The sequence below is a fragment of the Camelus ferus genome, chromosome 1, assembly GCF_009834535.1.
Source record: "Camelus ferus isolate YT-003-E chromosome 1, BCGSAC_Cfer_1.0, whole genome shotgun sequence".
In the NCBI taxonomy this organism is placed as follows: domain Eukaryota; kingdom Metazoa; phylum Chordata; class Mammalia; order Artiodactyla; family Camelidae; genus Camelus; species Camelus ferus.
In genome coordinates this window covers 78,410,293-78,423,059 of record NC_045696.1, presented here as the reverse complement: position 1 = coordinate 78,423,059, position 12,767 = coordinate 78,410,293, and the positions used below count along the sequence as shown (strand labels likewise).

The window sequence follows — 12,767 nt, the reverse complement described above, 5'->3', positions numbered from 1 at the left end:
TGTCTTCCAGAAAACCTGTGCTTTCCCTTCATTTTTCTTTAATCCTTACTCTACTTCAATTGCTTAAGAATCCCAGAATTTTTATTCTTATTTCTGTATGTTTCCTAAAAAATTTTTTTGAAATACTACGTAAAATGCTATTAAAAACATTTTAAATTTGAAGATTATTTTTAAAAGTTATTTAGTGCATTCTACTGAAGTAAAACAAGATAAAAGGCTCATTTAGCACAACTCTAGGAAATAATTTATATGTTGTATGGACAGAATGACATTATAACATATACCTTAACTGTCTCCGTAATGTTTTTCCTTGGAAAAGCTTATGGGAAGGCTCTGGGTTGTTCAAGTTGTTCAGATGATGCTGAGTTTGTATGAAATGTATACGTCGGAATAACCTATCCTCTGCCATATGCTACATCACCTGTGTCTGTGTTCAGGGATTGAGATAAACTGAGAGTAACCAGGCCACCCCTCTCTCTCCTTGTCACCTCTCTTTGTGTCAGGATTATGGATAATATTTGCTACTTATTTTAGAGTCCTAGAGTGCATATCAATTTCCTGTTGTTTGGGGGTTTTTTTGTTTTTGTTTTTGTTTTTTTTTTTCTTGCACTTTTCTGTACTTAGGATTCAGGTAATATGTTCCACTGTGAAAGGGTTACTTTCCTTCCCTCCTGTTGATCTGCCCAACTATTTTCAGAATTAATAATCTGCATATATCAGAAAAGCATGTATACGATTTAAAATAAGAGCTATGGTAAATAATTTGAATCTCATGGTTTGAGTTAGAAAACAATGTGCCTCTATCCATAAACCTTCTGTCGTTGGCGAATACTTGTGAGATGAGTTTATTCCAGGGTATTTTCCTTTGTGCATTCTGTGAAAACTTTTCTATAAGGAATGTGTTCTCTTTTGATCTTATCTGAGTTGAAATACATCCTTGGGAGGTCTACAAATAGTTCAGATCTATCTTCTTGGAGTGTCAAAATGCTTCTATTCCAGATGTATTTGCCTTACGATTATTAAATGAACCTATTAATCAGTGAGCATTAATGAGAAACAAAGGTGCTTCAGCTGTTGGTTTGAAATCATTTCTGGATTTTTTGTTTAATTATAAAGGATAACACTGTGGGGATAATTTGTTCCTTCATTTGTATTGTGAAGGTATGAGATTTTATAAGTTTAATAACTTATAAAGTGAATCATGATATATCTTGGAGTCCTCATTTATGGATTGCTCTAACAGAATTCTATTTTCTAGGCAATAGTCTGTCCTATCTCTGTTCTTGAGTTTAAAAATTACGAAAGTAAATGGAAAAGGCATTTTGAAATGTTGTTTAATTCTGCTTTTGACTTAACATTTATAAAAAAATTCTGAAGTTCTCTAAATAATACTAATTATTGTCACCTCTGCTTGCAAGTGAGTGTCCTCTAATAGGAATGAGTATATTCACATGTTTTGTACATTAAACATATGGGTGATTTCAGTGTGTTGGCTATGAGGATAATACGTGACAATAGATTATCATTAGAACTCCATCATGTGCTTTGAATAAGTTTTCTAAGCCCATGTATCTGGATTGTCCAGATTCATTGGACCATCTCTAGTCACAACTTGGAGGCTAGCCATAGACATTGCCAAAGATTGTTCATTGTATTACTATTTCCTGCAGGTCTCTGACCCATTATTCTACCCAGGGAGCTGGCTGAGTGTGCCCTGGTTAGTGAAACCCCTAAGCTCCCAACATTTAATGTTTCCAATGGTATTGGGAATCTATCTTTTTCCTAATGAAAGTTAAATCTTTCCAAGGTTCTCTTCAGCTTAATGTGAACAGATCTCAAATATCTTTTCCAGTGTAAAAGGCAAACACTCCCTTTCAGTCTCAAGAGTAACTCCACAGACAATCATGTAAAAACTTCATACATGAAGTTTCATAATATTCTTGGGATTCATATAATAGAATTACCTTGAGAAGGAGAGAAGACTAGAAAGATTTTTCTAATTGTTGAAAATATAAATAAAATGTATAAATAATACGACATAAGGAACAGGGATGAGTGCCGTCTAAGCATTGTTATTTGCTGAGGAAAGGAAGCAGCATTTTCTTGCATAGTATCTACAAACACGTGTATCACCGAGTGGCACGTTGTCAGTCTGTGACAATAGTGAAAGGCCACGGCTGGGATGACAGGAGGGTGGCAAGTCCCTTCCTGGCAGTTACCTAGAAAATGCCTTAAGCTAAGGTTTCTCCGAAAGCTACCCTTGGGCATGTAAGAGCCCCTTCCTATTCTCTCGGGAAGGACATGCATTTTCTACTTCTCCCAGGGTTCTTATTAACAGGCAGAGCAGACCCTAGTCAGAATTATTAAAAAAGAAAGAATTTCTCACTATCCAGCTATGTCCCTCATCCACTGAATCCCTCCTACCTCATGAACTCAGGCCCACGAGCTTTTCTTTCTCTCCCCTTCCTCCTTGGTCAAAATATGTGCAAGGCCACCTGTCTCTTTGTAAAAGATACGCTAGTTTATCCTCGGAATTATTTGAATCAAAGGCATCTCTGAGCCCAGTGCCGGCACAGCCTCGTGAGAGGAGATGTCTTTGCGTGGGGTCTCCCCTGAGCTGCTTGACACACCCTCTTCACTCAGGCTGCCTACTTATCAGCTGCTCAGATATTTTCAAGCATCTTCTAATTATAAACCGCCTTCCTACCTCAGTTCTTCTTGGTTCTCTAGGTCTACAAATCCCTTATTTTAAAGGATACAAAAGAATAGAATTCAGCAGGAGAGATGTTTCTAAGTATAGAAAGGTTGGCCAGACCCTTTCGAAGGCATGGCCAATTCTAGACAGCAGTCAGCAGAGAGGAGACCTCTTCTCAAACCCACACAAGGAGAATTTGGCTGTCGGAGCTAGGGAAAAAGAAATCTGTAGAATATTAACATTTTCAGGTAGCGAGGAGCTTAGCAGGCCTTAAGTCCTATATTTTTATTTTGTAGAGTCGCAAACAGAGATCCTTTAAAGGAACGAAAATTGTCTTTGGTTTCTCAGAAGCAGTTGCCAGAAACTAGGTCTCCACCCTAGCTGCCTAAAGACAATAATTTTATTGAGAAATTTGGCACATAATTTCTAGGGGTATTTACTTTCCTATTTCAGAAAGGGAAATCAGGCTTATAAATGCTTTGCATATTGACATCCTTTAGTTTCTGTAGTTATGACCTGGAAAGCATTGTCCAGTATTCAGTCTATTACAGGACTCGTCTGTCTAGGCTTGGATTTTCTCTTGACTGGATAAAAGTTTCTTTGGCTTTTAAAACATTTACTTAATTTTCATCACAACCAGGAGCTGGCTTGAAATTCCATAGGCACATGCAACAAATCTCATGTATCTCATGATACAGCCATTTATTAGCTGTATACTTATTCTATTTGGCTAGTATGAGGAAAAAAAAAAATCTAAGCAGAAAGGTGCCTTAGTGTCTGTGCTTCTAAGTTGCAGCCCAAGGGCGGCAGTACTGTCTACCCCAACCTGTTATACTGGTTTGGTGTGTATGTTTACTTTCTGTGGTGGAAAAAATATCTCTGCATTCATCATTGTAAAGCATGCCTGTGAGTGACTTGAAATCTTTCTAAAACCTCAAAGAGGGCTCACCAGTGTATGAATCTTCTTTTCCACCCAATAAAAGTTTAATAATATTTTCAATTAAGAGAAATGCAAGGAGCTCTTGTTTAACCCCCTCAGTGTTCCAGGAGGAAGGCTCTCACTAGCTCTTAGTGAGAAGTTGGAACACTTATATCATTGAGACACTCTGGAAATGAATTTAGATATTGAAGTAACAGGCTATTTTGGAGTTGAAACTTCTAGAAGCTCTGCTGGAGAGGTCTTATAATCTAAGGACAAAATCAAATACATTTGGAGCAAGTAAAATTGCAGAGAATGTAAAGGCATGAAATCCCAGGTGGGTCTGACCTTAGGCAAAAGTGCATGAGAAGATGGCCTGGGGACTGTTCCCCAGGTACAAGGCAGAGAACCCTCGGAGCAGACAGATGAGGTTAGGAGATGAATTCTGAAATAAGACATTAAAAAAATGGTTGAGGAAGTAACTGGGCTGAGGAGCTCTTTTTTCCTTGTCTTTCTAAATGGAAATTGGATCTTCACCTTCTTAGAAATAAAAAAGCAAGCAACAAACTTGAATGGAGCACTTGATAAAGGCAGTTAATGACATGATACGCAAGTTAAAACCTACTGTTGAGGGAAAAGCCAATTCTTAAATACTTTGAAATTCAGGGTTTATTCCTAGACTTTTCAATGGTCTGAGAGGCAAACTTTAATCCCCACAATTTAAATGATGTTTTATGGCACTGGAATTGTTTTAAAGAGAAACATTTCAAGTTTCAATTAAAGTCACTATAAAATCTTCTTGAATAAAAGGTGATGCATACCTACAGGATGACTTGATTGTTTCAACATTATTATTAATAATGCAATTAAAATGTTTCCATATATTCAAAAGGTTGGAGCTGTCTTTGAATCTGCTTTCTTTTTCTTTAAAGAAATGAAACAAAGCTTGCAGTAATAATCCGATGATTACACACGTATAAACACTATATAATTATTAGCTTGTATGCCTATTCTCTAGATTTTGGAAAGGGTTTAAACAAATTTAGCTAACTGAGTAGAACAGTAAGCCAACCTCCTTGGTATCCCAAGTTTTTTGGGGGAGGATTATTAACCAAGCATGTACTTGACTTCTCATTGGAGAGTATTACACTTGATACATAAGTGAGGGAAAAAAGGGCTACTGACAAGATTGCAAAGAAAATGTGATTTGAATGAAAACACATAAAAGGCATTGAGCTTCAGCTGATCCCTTGAGCTTCTAAACTCTCTTCAGGAAAAGTAGGGGTAAATAGTTCTATTTGACAGGGCTATTTTGTTGCTCTGTTGATAGATATGTTTAACCATCTCCACAGTTGAACGCTTTAGAAGGCACATTTATAAATGCCATTATAATTTATATTGAAATGCAATTCACTTGTTCTCTTTAAACCTTTGATCAATGTAATGCAAGTTGTGCATTGTGTACTAAGAAAATTGACTTTGACGATAGGTATAGAATCTCATAAAAGAGCCCAAAACAGAATTGTTTGAAAAGTCAACTACTAGATTTAATGCAATTCATACAAACATGCAAAAGATGCGCATTTACACCTATTAAATGACGCAGTCAACTTTGCTGTGTGACTTCAGACCTTAGTGAATGATTCATTTCAAGAATTGATTGAATTTTTGAAACCATTCCATCTCAGCCATTCTTTTGTTTTCTCAAAAGCGAGTTTCTTTTCAAACAGGGCATGAGAAGCAGAGAGGATTGAAGGGTCTGTGCTTTATTTTCCTCTTTGTTTATGAACCTTTAGTGCAATCATAGACAAGTCCCATCTTCTCTTAAGCTATTGATAAATCTTGAAAAAATTTCATCACATCCACATTTCTTGATGGCAGATTTCAGAGATAGAGAACTAGACTTTGCCACAGTAAGGGGAACTTGCTTCCACTCTTGCCAATTCTTGGTGTTATAGCCACAGACACATATCCAGGAATTTAAAAAGAAATCTAGGAAGAGGTGTGATGTAAGCTGATTCTGACCAGAATGAGTGGCAGAAGGAAGAAAGTCTTTCCTGGCAAAACAGACAGCAGAGATAAGGCATAGAGATTGCATCTACCTATGTGTTTACTAATTTTATTTTTCTCTCTTACTGAGATCGAAAAGGATTTTCCAAAAATTACTACAGTGGACCTTTGAATAACATTGTTTTGACCTGTGCAGGTCCACTTATATCATGGATTTTCTCCACTAAATACATGCTATAGTACTATGCAAGTCAAAGTCAAATAATCCATGGATTTGGAACCACACACACAGAGGGCTGGAGGGCCCACTGTAAAATTGTTCATGCATTTTCAACTGCATAGGGTGTGGGGGAGTTGATGCCCCTAACCCCTGAATTTTTCAAGAGTCACTATACTTTGAAATAGGCTCCAAATAAGTAAACACAATAAAGGTTAAAATAATACAACAGTTAAAATTTGTTTGTAAAATATGTACCAGAACATTCCAAACAGCTACCAAATAAATCTGCTTTCCAGCTTCCTAGCAGCCAAAAGAAAGTAAGAAATTGGTTGTAAGATTTATGGTATTCAAATCATATAAAAATGTGGCAGTTATTCAAGAGATGCATAGATTTCTTGATTAGACATGGTGATAGAAATCAAAATAATTTCTATAGATTACAGGAAACAGGCCTAACCAGAAAAAAGGGTTTTTATTAGGTAACACTGAGACTTAAAGTTAAAAGAATTCTAGAGATAAAAAAATGGTATTATTTAAGCCATCTCAGAATCTTGACATGGATGACTTTCTCTGAGCTCCTTAAGCTGCTGCACTATCCTATCAGATGTTTGTCAGAAAAAAAATTACGTAGAAAAAATTCAAACATAAAATGAATCAGATAATAAAAAGGAAAACAAAAGAATAATTAAGAAATATAGACTTTATAAAAACTAAATTTACATGATTTAAATATTCACACTATTAAAATTTCAGAATATAAAAATAGGTCATTTTGAAAATAAGGCTGCTATATATATTTTATAAGCATATTATGCAAGTCTCTCCTGGAGTGGATTTTATATGAGTGTTGTGTGTTCGTTTTGATGAATGAAGGATTCAGTACAGTCACTGTAACAGATTTGGTGGTGGGAAGGGGATGGTAGGTGGGGCAGGGATACAGGGTAAGAATGAGGAACACACATTGGTATTGATAATATTCCTGTTGCACTATAAATCTACTCTAAATGCTCCAATCTATAAACTATAGGTACAGCGAGGTAATAATGTTGCCTTAAGTTTTATTTTCCTTACAGGTAAATAGGAATTTGAGGGTAAAAATGAAAAAAATTTAATAAGAAAGTATTAATCTTTTTTTCATTCTTGAGTCTTTCTCATCAATTTAAGTTCATATTTTATATTCTTTTCAGTTTATCATTTGACCTCTAGGGATTTGTTTGGGCATCATCTTTTTACTAGATTGGAAAATGTATAGTATTGCTATACTTTTAGAAATTAGTAATTGCCAAATTGTATTTACTAAAATACTTCTGCATAACTTAACATAATTCACAATACCATTGGTATTTAGTTAATAGAGTGTTGTGGAAAGGTAGTCTTCATATGAAAGTTTCATTTTTATAAATTGATGAGTTAGTAAATAATTTACTTCCATAATTAGATAAATAAAAAGGGGAAAACTAGTATTCATTAGATACTACATTTAGGTGGAAATTTACTAAGCTTATTTGAAACTCACAACAATCTTGGCCTCCTCCCTTCTGCCAACAGATTCACTAAGCTGATTCCCTACTAGACATCTGTATACTGGTAATACCTGCTGAATTTCCTATGGTTTGCTTCTTGTCATTCAATTATTAGATCAAATATCATCTCAGTGATACCTTCTCTAGCCTCTCAAACTAAAGCAGCCAGTCTCTGTCTTTTTTTTTTTAATTTATTTTTTGTTGAAGTATAGTCGATTTACAATGTTAGTTTCAGGTATACAGCAAAGGTATACAGCTGTATACTTTTGCTATATATGTGTATATAAATATATTAGATCCTTTTCCATTGCAGCCCATTACAAGAAATTGAATATAGTTCTCTGTGCTATACAGTAGGTCCTTGTTGTTTATTTTATATATAGTAATATGTATCTGTTAATCCCAAACTCCTAACTAATCTGTCCCTCCCCTCACATCCCCCCTGGTAAGCACAGTTTGTTTTCTATGTACATGAGTCAATTTCTGGTTTGTAAATAAAATTTGTATCTTTTTTTTTTTAGATTCCACCTGTAAGTGACAGCGTATGATATTTGTCTTTCTCTGATTGACTTACTTCACTTAATATGGTAATCTCTAGGTCCATCCAGGTTGCTGCAAATGTCATTATTTCATTCTTTTTTATGGCCGAGTAATATTCCATTATATATATACCACATCTTCTTTATCCATTTATCTGTGGATGTTTACGTTGTTTCCATGTCTTAGCTATTCTAAATAATGCTGCTGTGAACATTGGGGTGCATGTGTCTTTTTGAATTATAGTTTTCTCCAGATATATGCCCAAGAGTTGAATTACTGGACCATATGGACAGTATGGAGGTCCCTTAAAAAATTAAAAATACACTTACCATATGATCCAGCCAGTCTCTGTCTTAATGCCTGATTTTAAATATCTCATCATGAGCCGTTTTTTTTCTTTTAGTATTTTTGTTTATTGCCTGTTTTCCTGCGATAAAATGTTCTCTCCTTGAGATAAAAGGCCATGGCTGGCTTTATTTTGCTACCTAGAATTATTGCTAACACATACTATATTTTCAGTAAGTGTAAGTTTAATATATTCAGAAAAATACACATGAAATGCATAGTAGTATTTTTTGTGTCTAGACAATTTACATTTTTTCTAACATGTAAATTAGTTGAGCATAAAGTATCAATCACTTAACATGGTAAATGCAAAGCAGATTAAAATAAGAAGCCTTAACTGAAAAACTGACAAATAAAAGAAGTCTTAAAATGGAAAGATACCTTTTTCTAGAATGATAGTTGACATAGATCCTCTGTTCTCAAATATCAGGATCAGAGTATTGTTCATTTTCATCTTCTCTAGTTTTGTGGACCTTGGTTGGATTTACCCAGATGAGCTCTCAACAGAGTCCCAAGTATGAGACAATGATGATGGTGGTGATAGAGGAAAATTGTTTTGAGTGTTCTATATTTATTATTTTATTTAATCTTCACAGTATTCAATAAGGAGTATATGTTCAATAAATACAAATATAAATAATTATATGACTATATTTTCTTTGTATTTACTTGTATTTTCCTTCTGCTTTATTTATAATTCATCCTCATCACTGTCCATCATCTCATAGTGACAGAGAGCTAAGTTCATGTGATGTTGATGGGATGTGACAAAAAGAAATAAATCTGAGGGATACTTGAGGTTAAATTGATGTTTGCTTGTATGCAATGCTGAAGGAGGAAGAGGTTGTAAAAACTGGGTTTCTGGCTTAGGTGACAGAGAGAATAGTATTAACTGATTTAGGGAGTGTAGGATGGGGAATAATTTAGAGGAGAGAAAAATGAGACTGCTTTAAACAAAAATAATATTAAGCTATCAGTCTAACTGATGAAAATGCCCAGGACTTACATTGTAAAAATGAGACTAGACCTTGAGAGAGAGAACTGGGATGGAATTAGGGAGTTGGAAATTATTAAAACTTAAATCACAGATGACATTTTGGATAGATAAGATTGTACAAGTATAGGAATTAAAGCAGGAAGAGAAGACCTATGATAGAGTCTAGAAAATACTGACATCTAAAGTACAAGTAGAAACAAAAGAAACCGAGATGGGGTCATGGAAGACAGAGAAGACACAGGTGACAGAATTTTGTGGGAGATGCACAGTGGGGATTTTTATTGAAGAAGGGTGAAATATGTCAAATGACGGAATAGTCAGGTAGCTAAGATTTGCTGATTCAAGCCTGTAATTTAAGTGAGACATGAGGAAGAGACAATTTGAGAATCAGCAGGAATGAGGTGAGAGAAGGAGACAAAATTATAAACAACACGGAGCTTAAAATAGTAGAAGTTCACTCATTGTGCCCTGGGAAATGGCTGTAGTTAGGGAGTGGGAGAAAGAAGAGTGAACAAAGGAGGCAGTTGCATCTCAACCGTTCTATGAGGTAAGTCTAAATTTCAGTTTTCACAAAAGAGGAAACACTGTCTGTGAGGGATAAGATGAAGGTACTAAGATAGGTGTTCAGTGAATCTTGGAGCAGTAGAGTAACTTTAAAGAGCAGAGGGCAGCTTTCTTTCTATAAGGAAGTAGAAGAGTGAGGGTAATGATGAATTCCCTGTGAGTTCCATCACTCATGGCAAATGGCCTGCGTCTTTGCCGCAAAGGATGAGTTCATCCAGCCAAGAGTTAGGGTGGAGCTGTGTGTGGGGTGTTGAATCCATGAAAGGTGAATAAAATTATTGTCCAGAAGCAGCCTCAGTGAAGTTGGACAAGAGAGAGTGTCAGTGAATGTGGGAAAGCAACAGGAAAAAATGGAGGCAGATGATTAAGCTAATTTTCATAGAGACATGCGTGAGTTTGTGTGAGAGTGTGTGTGTGTTTTATTGGCTTGTCTACAGATATAGCTTGAGATGGTAATTCTGGAATACTTAGGCTTCATCATTTAGCACCATCCAATAAGCCTACTCCAGCTAGTTTTCTTCAGGTTGTATGCCACTGCACCTGAACAGAACTAGAAGAGAGAGCAAATTTCATTACAAATCCACCCGGCTTTTAAAGGCAATAGAACACCCAGGCCTGACTGCAAATCAACTTTTATAGTGGTATCTTCTCATCTATGTAACATTAGCAAAGCACCCATATATGCCACTGGCCATATAGCATGAATGTGGCTGACATACTGGACTTCAGGATGAGGGGAACACACTTTCCATTTGACTTTGTTTGAAGAAAGCCAAATAAGGTTGGGATCAATGTTTATTCACTCCAAGATTCCAAGACTCTTGGATAATTAGTGATTCACATCTGGGTTTGTATGATTATGTTGTTATCATCACTAATATTAATGAAAAGAGTGAGTAATACAATTGGACATTTAGTAAATACCAGTAAGGAGCAAAGCTAGAATTTAAATCTGGGATGTATCTGACTCTGTTGCTTCTTAACTGCTGCATTTCCCACGGGTCCCTTTTGAAAAGAGCTATTTAAAAAAATTAGATTGTCCAAGGAGTGTGTTTCAAATATTTGCCATTTACATCCATATGCAAAAAATAGTGACTGTTAATTTTTAGTACTGAAATGAGCCCATTCCATAGTTGATATATCTGCTTTCCTATGGATATTGTGTTTTACAAGAACTCACAGGATTTCATGCACACATATAGTGTTTTCTGTTTGGATGTGTCATGATTCCTCTTATCCTACCTACCTTCACATCCTTATGATATTTCCATCACACCTACATTCCTGGCACTTTTATTGAAGGTGATAAAGCTCTGGAGAAGTAGTTTGAGGTAAATGGGTTCTACTAAATTCAGGAATGTTTTGACCATTAACCTTCAGTTTGAGGTTTTAGGTGACCACACACTAGTATAAAAGAATATAGATTTACCTCTACAAAATACAGCTTAAAGAGGTTTTTAAACAATTGATGCTTTGCTGATGTAGGAGATATTTCCTCTTCAGTGTTTCTAACTTAACAAATTACATGTAAAAGCCATAAACTCCTTTATATTATCCATAAACATAATAAAAAATGTTATACCATATAACTTTGACTTAGTCAATAATTCTAGGCTTAGCCTTAGGGTTTGAAGAGAAAATTATTCCTGTTACACATTTTAATTATGCTATAAACTTTGGGAAATAGCTATTGATCTTCAGTATCCGGCATCAGAAAGTTGTTTCCTCCTTGCTCGGTAGTCAGTGAAAGTATACCATTCAGACTAACAGTGAAGAATTTCAGAGGAAACCAAAGTAGTATATATACAGTAAAGGATATATTTTGGGTGCATTTGAGTAACTTAAAAGCTAAGAAACTTAGAAAGATCACCTCTTCTAAACATCTTTCTCCAGAAAACTAGAAATATTGAGTTAAAAACGATATTACCTTGTTTTAACAAAAAGCTATTCTCTAATGATACTCTTATCTCTAATATTTTAATACAGAAATAGGAGGGTCTAATCAGAAATCTTTCTTTAAACTTATACATTTAAGATTATCCAAAGCTTCTAGAGTGATGAACATTGTGATTATCATTTTAGAAGTTATTAAGTCACAAATTTTTATCATCAAATGAGTAAAATGGGTAAAGTCTTCCATTCTGTTAAAATTAAACAGACATCTAACATCCACAATGATGATGATGATGATAATGATGATGATGAAAAAGAAGAGGAAGATGAGGAGGGAGAGAAGGGAGGTGGGGGACAAAATGGTCACTGTATGCTGAACTTTTATCGGAGGATGAGTACTGCTGTAGATGCTCTACATATATGGCCATATTTAAGCCTCACATCCATCATGTGAGAATGGGGCTCAGTTTTCTCATTTTGCAGAAGATTCAGCCAGGTTAAGTAACTCAGGATTACACAGGGACTTAATGGTAGAGCTGGGATTCAAACCCAGGAGTGTCTGCCTCATGTAACCATGGTCGTCTTGAATTGATATAGGCTCCTTCAGTTGCCATTTTCAGCAAGTTGAAAGTTCTTTCAAGTTGAGAGCATTTAAGTGAAATAGATTTATATTTAAATCAAAACTTACCAAATTTAGGATTATGCATTTGTTCATTCAACAAGTATTTATTGACATGTGATTGTGTATCAGACCAAGTGTTAGGAACTACTGAAGCTAAATTCAATGAGTCATGGACCACAGCAATTCGTAATCCACTATAGGAGATACTACACAGTAATACAAAAGAAGGAAAAAAGTGTGTGTGTGTGTGTGTGTGTTTGTGTATGAATATATTGTTTATGGCGCTTCAGAGTTCTCTGATAAACTTCTATAATTACTTCCTTTTCAATTTCAAAATCTAATTAAAGGTATAGTCATTCAACTTTGATACTAGGATGTCTTGTTTGGTAATTTGGGGGCCTCAGCATCTTCATAACCCCAGCTGTAAAGATGCTATTTG

At 35.3% G+C, this 12,767-nt stretch overlaps 1 protein-coding gene across 11 annotated transcripts in view; it reads left to right on the top strand.

The window, feature by feature from the left end:
* Positions 1-12,767, top strand: part of NAALADL2 (N-acetylated alpha-linked acidic dipeptidase like 2) — a 1,180,690-nt gene that overhangs the window by 332,637 nt on the left and 835,286 nt on the right. The gene's annotated exons all lie outside the window — the stretch shown is intronic.